General features: G+C 40.1%; 1 long non-coding RNA gene across 1 annotated transcript in view; it reads right to left on the reverse strand.

Annotated features, from left to right (window-relative positions):
- Positions 1-5887: 5887 nt before the first annotated feature.
- The window catches only part of LOC138167501 (uncharacterized), a 2809-nt gene continuing 962 nt past the window's right edge, over positions 5888-7734 (reverse strand). Inside the window, exon 2 of the long non-coding RNA XR_011169899.1 lies at positions 5888-6912. This is a non-coding gene — a long non-coding RNA (uncharacterized lncRNA). The remainder of the gene's footprint in view (positions 6913-7734) is intronic.

Genomic DNA, 7734 nt, shown 5'->3' on the forward strand with positions numbered 1-7734 from the left:
CCTTCCTTCCTTCCTTCCTTCCTTCCTTCCTTCCTTCCTTCCTTCCTGCCTTCTTAGAAGGTTAGACGAGATGACTTCAACGACCTTCCACCTCCCAGTTGTTGATCTTGTGACCCCTCAAAGAGGTTAGCAATTCCTGAGTTGGGTGCTGGGGAAATAATCACAGTGGAGTTTTCAGTGAAGGTTTTCTGAAAACAGTTGAGTTGTGAACAATGAAAAACAAGTGGAAAATATACTTGGGAAAAGGAAGGGGGGAAATGGGTGGAGAAAGGGAAACATGATTTTAGTTTGGTGAATGGTTTCAAGTAATTAATCAATAAGCATTCAACTATCTACAATGTGACAGGAACTGAGGGTAGCAATGTCTAGGGGTTTGTATAGTGCCCTGGCACACAGATGGCACTTAATAAATGTTTTTTTGAGTAAACTTAAATTGAACAAATTAATTGTGCTTCTAGTCCTAGCTAGTTACTGGTTGGCTATGGGACTTTGAACAAGTCACTTCCCAGTTGTGTGACACTAATAATTAGTACACTGAGTTATTAGTTTTACACATAAAGCTATAGTTGGTGTCTGGAGTATATATAGGATCCCTGAGCATGCCCTTTCTCCACTTGGAGAACTTAAACTACTCTTCAGGGAACCAGGATGACATGATAAGGAAGTGACCTGGAGGGAGATAGACTGTAGAACAGGCATGGACATTTTGTAACTAGTTCTGGTGTACCAACCCCTTGTTAAAAGTGTGCTCTTTGATCGTCTATAGAGGCATTCAGAGTCCATTCAGTTTTACTTATGGTCTCTTAGCCTCTGTTTTTGGGGGAGCTCAGGGAGCACATTGAAGTAAGAGGAACTATAATCTACTGAATTTGAAAAGTCCAGTGGGCTTCCTGGCATCCAAGATTCACAGCCAGGGTAGCATACACGCCAGGAGTCCAAGTAGAGACTTTTGGGATTTGGGAGTGTCCTTCCTGAACCCAGACCAAAGGTAGCTGAGGGGCTGACAGAAGCCATGTCATATCTGGATATAAATTTGGTGGGATTAATGCTATGTAGAAACAGAACTTCCCTTTTCCCAGCACTTTAGCGGTGTGTGTGGGGAGGGTGGGGGTGGGGGGGGTATGTGTGTGCTCCCAGGTGTTGGAAGAAGTATGGTTTTTTCTTGCTGTATCTTTAGAATAAATATCCTTATATAAAAACTAATTTTAAATTGAATTGGGAGGTGCTAGTCACTGAATCCCTAACAAAAGCAGGGGGAACAGCAGAGAGGCTTGAACCAATGGCAGTAGAGAAGAGATACTGCCAAGGCTCAGGGTACCTGAGTACCCCTAGATGGACATGTAATGGGCCTGACCCAGAGAGAGAGTGAAGCTAGAGTCAATCACATTACAAAAGAAAATTATTTTTATTGGTCTTACTTCATTATTCAAATGCTTATTCTTTTGGCAAACATCTATTTTCCTCTTTTTGGGGGGAGGGGAAGGTACCTATTTTGGGGCACACATCTGGTGTAATTACTTATCAGGTAAGGAGCAAGAGTAGACTAATAGCATGCATGTTCAGCATGAATTCAGCTTCATGACTTTTCCCTTAAAATAGAGTAAAGAAAGGAGGCAAGTCTGGAATAAATTAGTGATTTAAAAAAACCCACCCTGATACCAAAAAAAAAAAAAAAAGACATCATCTAAGAAATATCAGTAATTACGCCTTTTAGAGTGTGTTTTGGACTAACAGCTATATATGCAAAAATACTGATTAAACTCTGAGTACACATACTCTATAGGCAGTTTCCATATTAAAGTACAAGATTCTAACACTCAGTAAAAACAATACTTTGAGCGCATCTTTACTTAATCTTAACAATTTCCTTAGCTAGGCTTTGAGAAAAGTCTACATGGTATTAGCAAAATCTAGGAAATAAATGTTCTATTATTCCAGGAGTTTGCCTGAATACTCCAGATCAGATACAAAGACAGATCTGCAGCAACTCTAAGGGAGAGAACAAAGGCTGGGATTTCATTTTTGAAAAATCCATTTAAGCAGTTTGCTTCTCTAATACAGATTTCATGATCAGGGTTATCTACTGCACTGGTGTGTTTCTGTTCTTAGTTGGCAGGGCTGGGCACGTCATCCAAACCCACTTAGTTACCCTGCTGTCATGGCAGTATCTGGCAGAGATATGCCATTGTGGACTTAATTCACTAACATTAAAATCTCCCAGAAGTATGATTTCTGTCTCATTTTTCCTGTTTGTTCTTCTCGTCTCTTTTGCTGCTTAAGTTTATTTCCAGAAATGTGACTGCTCCTAGAAACGCAGGATGTTTCAGATTTGCTGCTTTGCTAAGCTGACAATTCCCTACATGACTTCAGGATTGTCACATATACCAGATGCTATGGCTACTTTCCACTACAAAACGAGTCTGTGTTTTGCTATTTGGTCCCCTTGAAGGAACATGCATTTATAATAAGTAATTTCTGAGTAAATCAGCTTGGTGTAGTGGAGAAAGTGCTGGGTATAAAGACGGAAAGAGCTGGGATTAAAAAGTCTTGCTTGGGTGGCTAGGTGGTGAAGTGAATAGAGGTCCTGGAGTCAGGAGGACCTGAGTTCAAATCTGACCTCAGACACTTAATACTTACTAACCATGTGACCTTGGGCAAGTCACTTAACCCCAACTGTCCTGCCTTCCCTCCTCCAAAAAGGGAAAAAAAATATCCTGCTCTGAGGTTTGCTAGATGAGTGAGTGAACCTGGGAGTCACAATCTCTTGGTGACTCAGGTAATGCCTACCCACTAAAGTTGTGAGATCTGCTTGGCTGTGAAACTTCTTTGTGATAATGAATGAAATTCCTGATACTGTAGTTGTTTCTTAGTAATCATACAATACACACATGCATATAACATATCCTATACATGTTACACACATGTATAAACAGAAAACATGTAAACACATATGCAATATACACATGTATGTTTCCTCTTTAATAATTTTAAATACAAGTTCACTAGGCAACCAAAGAGTATCAAAAATATACATACATGGTTATATACATTTATATATATGTATACAATGTATGTGTGTGTATATGGAAAGATACACACAGGTGGGGGTGGGCATCAAGGGACTTGCCCAATGTCACACAGCCAGGATATATCAAAGGTGGTACTGGATACTAGTCTTCCTGACTCCCAGGCCAAAACACCTATTTTTATATATATGTATACACATTTATAACATATAACATACAATTTATAATATAACTATGATATATACACGTGTGTGTTTTGATCTGGGAGTTGGGAAGACTGATACCCAGTACCACCTTTGTCATATCCTGGCCATGGGACCCTGAGCAAGTCCCTTAACCTATCCCTGTTACATACAATCCTCTAAAACTCTTAAGTTGTATAATAAGGTGCCTTTTTGCACTGATATAGGAAGTTGCTCACCAGGAACTCCCTAGACCAACAAAATGACAAATCTGACCTCCCCCACCCCTATGTAGATACATATACACACATACATATGTATATATAGAGATGAAATCTATAACATGTGGTTTTAAGACCACAAGGAATTGCTTCTCATATTGAGAAACACTTGACTAAAACCACTGAGGTGTCCAACAACATTCCATCTCATACTAGTTGATTTCTCTACAGGCTCACAACCAAATGAGACACCAAGTGTGTGCAGCTTCAGGAAATCTAGAGAAGAAACTATAGACATATTAGCAGAGAAACCTATACACATTGTTCTAAAGAACATCATGTCAGCAACATCTGACTTCATTAGAGCTGAAAAAGAAAGAACTGCTTGGCCATGGTGCGAGACAATATATTAATGAGACTCACAGTACTGTTTCCCTCTTGAATTCTTCTGTCTATAAGCATTCACTAAGAGGTGCTTTTAAAAGGTTTCTGTTAAATAGTTTAAGCTTTTATTTTTGTTGTTAGAAGAGGGCCAATGACATTGAGGGGTGATGTCTGAACTCTTAGGTGAATTGGATTTAAGTGAAGCAGAAATGCACACAGTTGTTGCCATCACTCTTTCTTGCAGTCACCAAAGTTCCATAACAGGACAAGTTAGGATGATTGGTGATGGAGGGGATGCAGTGGATAACCTTGGCATTGTTTTTTACCCGGGTGTGGCTGCTGTACATACCAATTCCTAGAGCCACAGGTGAAAGTTGAGTGAGAGGTGAACAGCAATGGTGGATGTGAGTGAGAGGTGAACACCAAAGCCTTGGAAAAGGCTCAGCAGCCCTTGCACCAGAGGTGCTGGTCCTTCCTGAATACCCTATAGCCATACAAGCTTTTGTAAAGCACACCTCTTAAGAGGCAGCTGTGCATGGAGCAATTCCCTGGAGTCAGACAGACTTGAGTTCAAATCCAGTCTCAGACACTTAGCTGTGTGAGTGTGACTCTGGGCAAGTCATTTAACCTATCTGCTTCACTTTCCTCAACTGTAAAATGGAGAGAGTAATAATATCACCTACTTGTTGTCAGGATTAAATGAGATAATAGTGTAAAGTGTTTAGCACAGAGCTGGTGGGGGGTGGGGTATAGTTTGTTTTTACTTGAGCCTGCCTTTGTATCCTTTTTAACTTATAGAAACAGTCACACAGGTATTACATATGTAGAGTTATACTACAGTTACACTAAATTATCATGTTGTGAAAGTTCGCATGTTTTCCAGTTTTGTATGAGGGAAATTAAAAAAAAAAGGTTTGGCATGTAGAAACTGACAATACAAGGTCCCCCTGGCCTTTCAAGAAGAGATATGGACACCAAAATATGGAAATTATAATCACAGATTTAGACCTAAAAGGAACTAGATTAGATGGGGTAGCAGTGGATAAATTGGTACAGACTCATCAGCCTGAGTTCAAATCTGGCCTCAGACACTTACTAGCTCTGTAACCCTGGGCAAATCACTTGATCTTGTTTGCCTCAGTTTCCCCATCTGTCAAATGATCTGGAGAAGGAAATGGCAAACCACTCCAGGATCTCTAGCAAGAAAACCCCAAATGGGGCCATGAAGAGTCAGACATGACTAAACAACAGTTTAGACCAGGGACCATTTGGGAATGTAGACCTAACCAAATTAAAAGTATAATGGGAAAATAATTAACAAAATAAAACACAAAATTGAATAAAACACATAAGACATTCCATTTTTAAAAAAATTGTGATTTTTAACTTTTGAGTTCCAAATTCTCTCCTTTCCTCCAGCCTCCCCCCCATCCATCGAGAAGGCAAGCATTGTGATATGTTATATAAAACCCATTTCATTTTAAAGCCAGTATGCTGCCCGTGATCCTTAAGTATAAATTAATGTTCTCCCAACCCTGCTTGTATTTGAGTTCGATATCCATATTCTAGTTTAACTTACCCCTCATCTTTCAGATGACTGTAGGGGTCACATAAAGAGCTAGCAGCAGAGTTAGGCTCCAACCTGGCTTTTGTGACTCCAAAACCAGCACACTTGTCAACGGACCATAGTTATAACTTACATATTTATACTCTGGTACCCAGTACCCTTCCATTCAGTGGCTGCTATTGCTTGTGGCTTTGTTAACTTCAGCTTTGCTCTCAGATAAAGTAGATCACAAGTGTTTGTTCTTAGATCATCTCTCTAAGGACTGGATGGGACTCAAAGATGCCCATCTAGTCCAACCCCATCATTTTACACATTGGGGAAATGAGGTCCAGAGAGGGCAAGGGCTTTGTCCAAAGTTACATAGGCAGTAAATGGCAGGATTAAAACTCAGATCCCAAGACTCCAAGTTGTGTTTCACTGTACTAGGCTGCCTTCCCATGACAAATGTGTTCAAGTCACTCAGACCTCAGTGTCTTCATATGCAAAAAGAACAGAAACATGCATGTCTACATGACCAAAATAGATTTTGCTTTAATATCAAAATGTCAAATATGCGTTTGCAATGTTTACATTTTCTAAAAATATTCAATGTTAAGTATCTGAGAGTATTCAAACTTTGAAAATAAGCAGTTTGGCCTTATGGAAACTGTGATGGGCTTAGTCAGGAATTTGCTCAGTCGTTTCAGTCATATGCAATATCATATGACCCCATTTGGGGAGTTTTCTTGGCAAAGACACGGGAATGGTTTGACATTTACTTCTCCAGTTCACTTTATGGATGAGGAAACTGAGGCAAACAGGATTAAGTGACTTGCCCAGGGTCACACAGCCAGTGTCTGCTTCCACATTGGAATTCACAAAGTCTCATCTTTCAAACTCTAGGCCCAGCACTCTATCCACTGCCCCACTTAGTAGCCCTACTCCAGAAAGATCCGGATTAAAATCCAGCTGTGAACACTTGTTCAGGGATGAAGATTAAATCACTGAATCTCTGAGTTTCATGAAGCTCTCTTAGACTTACCTACAATGTTTAGATAGAAAGAATGGCAGCACCAAGAAATTCATAAGCCTTTACTGCTGATATAGTCATCATTCTAGCTAACTTCCTGAATTATTGGATATTCCTTCTAAGCCAGGGAAAATGAATGACTGAATTCAAGAAATACTGTAGTGTAAGCTTCCATGTGCTTGGCAAGAGTGCAAATAAAGCTTTGGGTCTAAAGCACTCAGTCACATTCTCCCATGGAAATGGAGGGTTTAAACAAGGAAGCCTTCTAGCTGCTTTCCCCATCCTAGCTCAGTTTTCTGTGCTGGCCTTCCACCTCAAGTAAATAGCCAGCAAATAACCTTTCACACTTCTTTTTATGACACTGTTAGAAGGTATCTTTCCATACTTGATTTGTGGTTGAATAATTTTTTTACTCAGGCTTATGCAGAATTCAGGACTAAACTTTTATGTATTTATGTCACCCCAATTCTTTTGAATAGTTATATTGCACATGCTTCTTGCTGGTTTCAGAAAAGCCAAGATCCTAAAGGAAAAGAAAGAAAGAATGAAAAAAAAAAACCCTCTGAGAATCCAGCAAGAACTCCCATGGGGGAAAACAAAACAAACCAAAACCAAACCCCAATACCTGAATCACAGGAGAGTTGTCTGGGACCTTAGAGGTCACAGAGTCCAAACCCTCCTCATTTTACCATTATGGAAATAAGAAGTCCAGAAAGGTAAAGTCACTATTTTAAGGTTACTGGCTAGCAACTGGGTGACAGTGGGATCCTCTTTTCCCTTCACTGTGTTTCTTCTCCATCATCCCTAGTTTTCCAATGTTATTTGCATCATTTTTCAGGAAGGTAATGCACTGAAAGGTGACCTAACACCGTCTCATTCAAAAGGACTCACAGTACTGATTAGTTCTGTCCACTGGTATTTTAAAAAGTATTATATGCCAGTCCATTCTATTCAATACAGGGCCTTTAATCCAGGTTTTGGGGAAGGCTAAAGAGAACTTTGTCCCACAAAACTGCAGGAAAGGGATAAAATTTTAGAGCTATTTTAAAAAGGGTGATGGAGGAATTCATTTTAATTGGCTAATATTTAATGGGAAGCAAGAAAATGTTTTTACATTTAAATGTAGGCCCTCTTCCATTTGGGTGGTTTGAACCAATACCAACCTTAATGCCAACAACAAAAATGAAGTTGGGTTTTGTTCCTCCTTCCTTCCCTTCCCCCCTTCTATTCCTCCTACTACCTCCCCCCCCCCCTTTACTACACCCCTCTACCCCCCCCCCCCCCAACCCCCCGTAGGCCACTCAGTAAGGCAGATTGACCCGGTTATCGCTAATTGTCTCCTCAC

Source organism: Petaurus breviceps, unplaced genomic scaffold, assembly GCF_028583685.1.
Source record: "Petaurus breviceps papuanus isolate PSGF00001 unplaced genomic scaffold, PetGlider_PUasm1.0 229, whole genome shotgun sequence".
In the NCBI taxonomy this organism is placed as follows: Eukaryota; Metazoa; Chordata; class Mammalia; order Diprotodontia; family Petauridae; genus Petaurus; species Petaurus breviceps.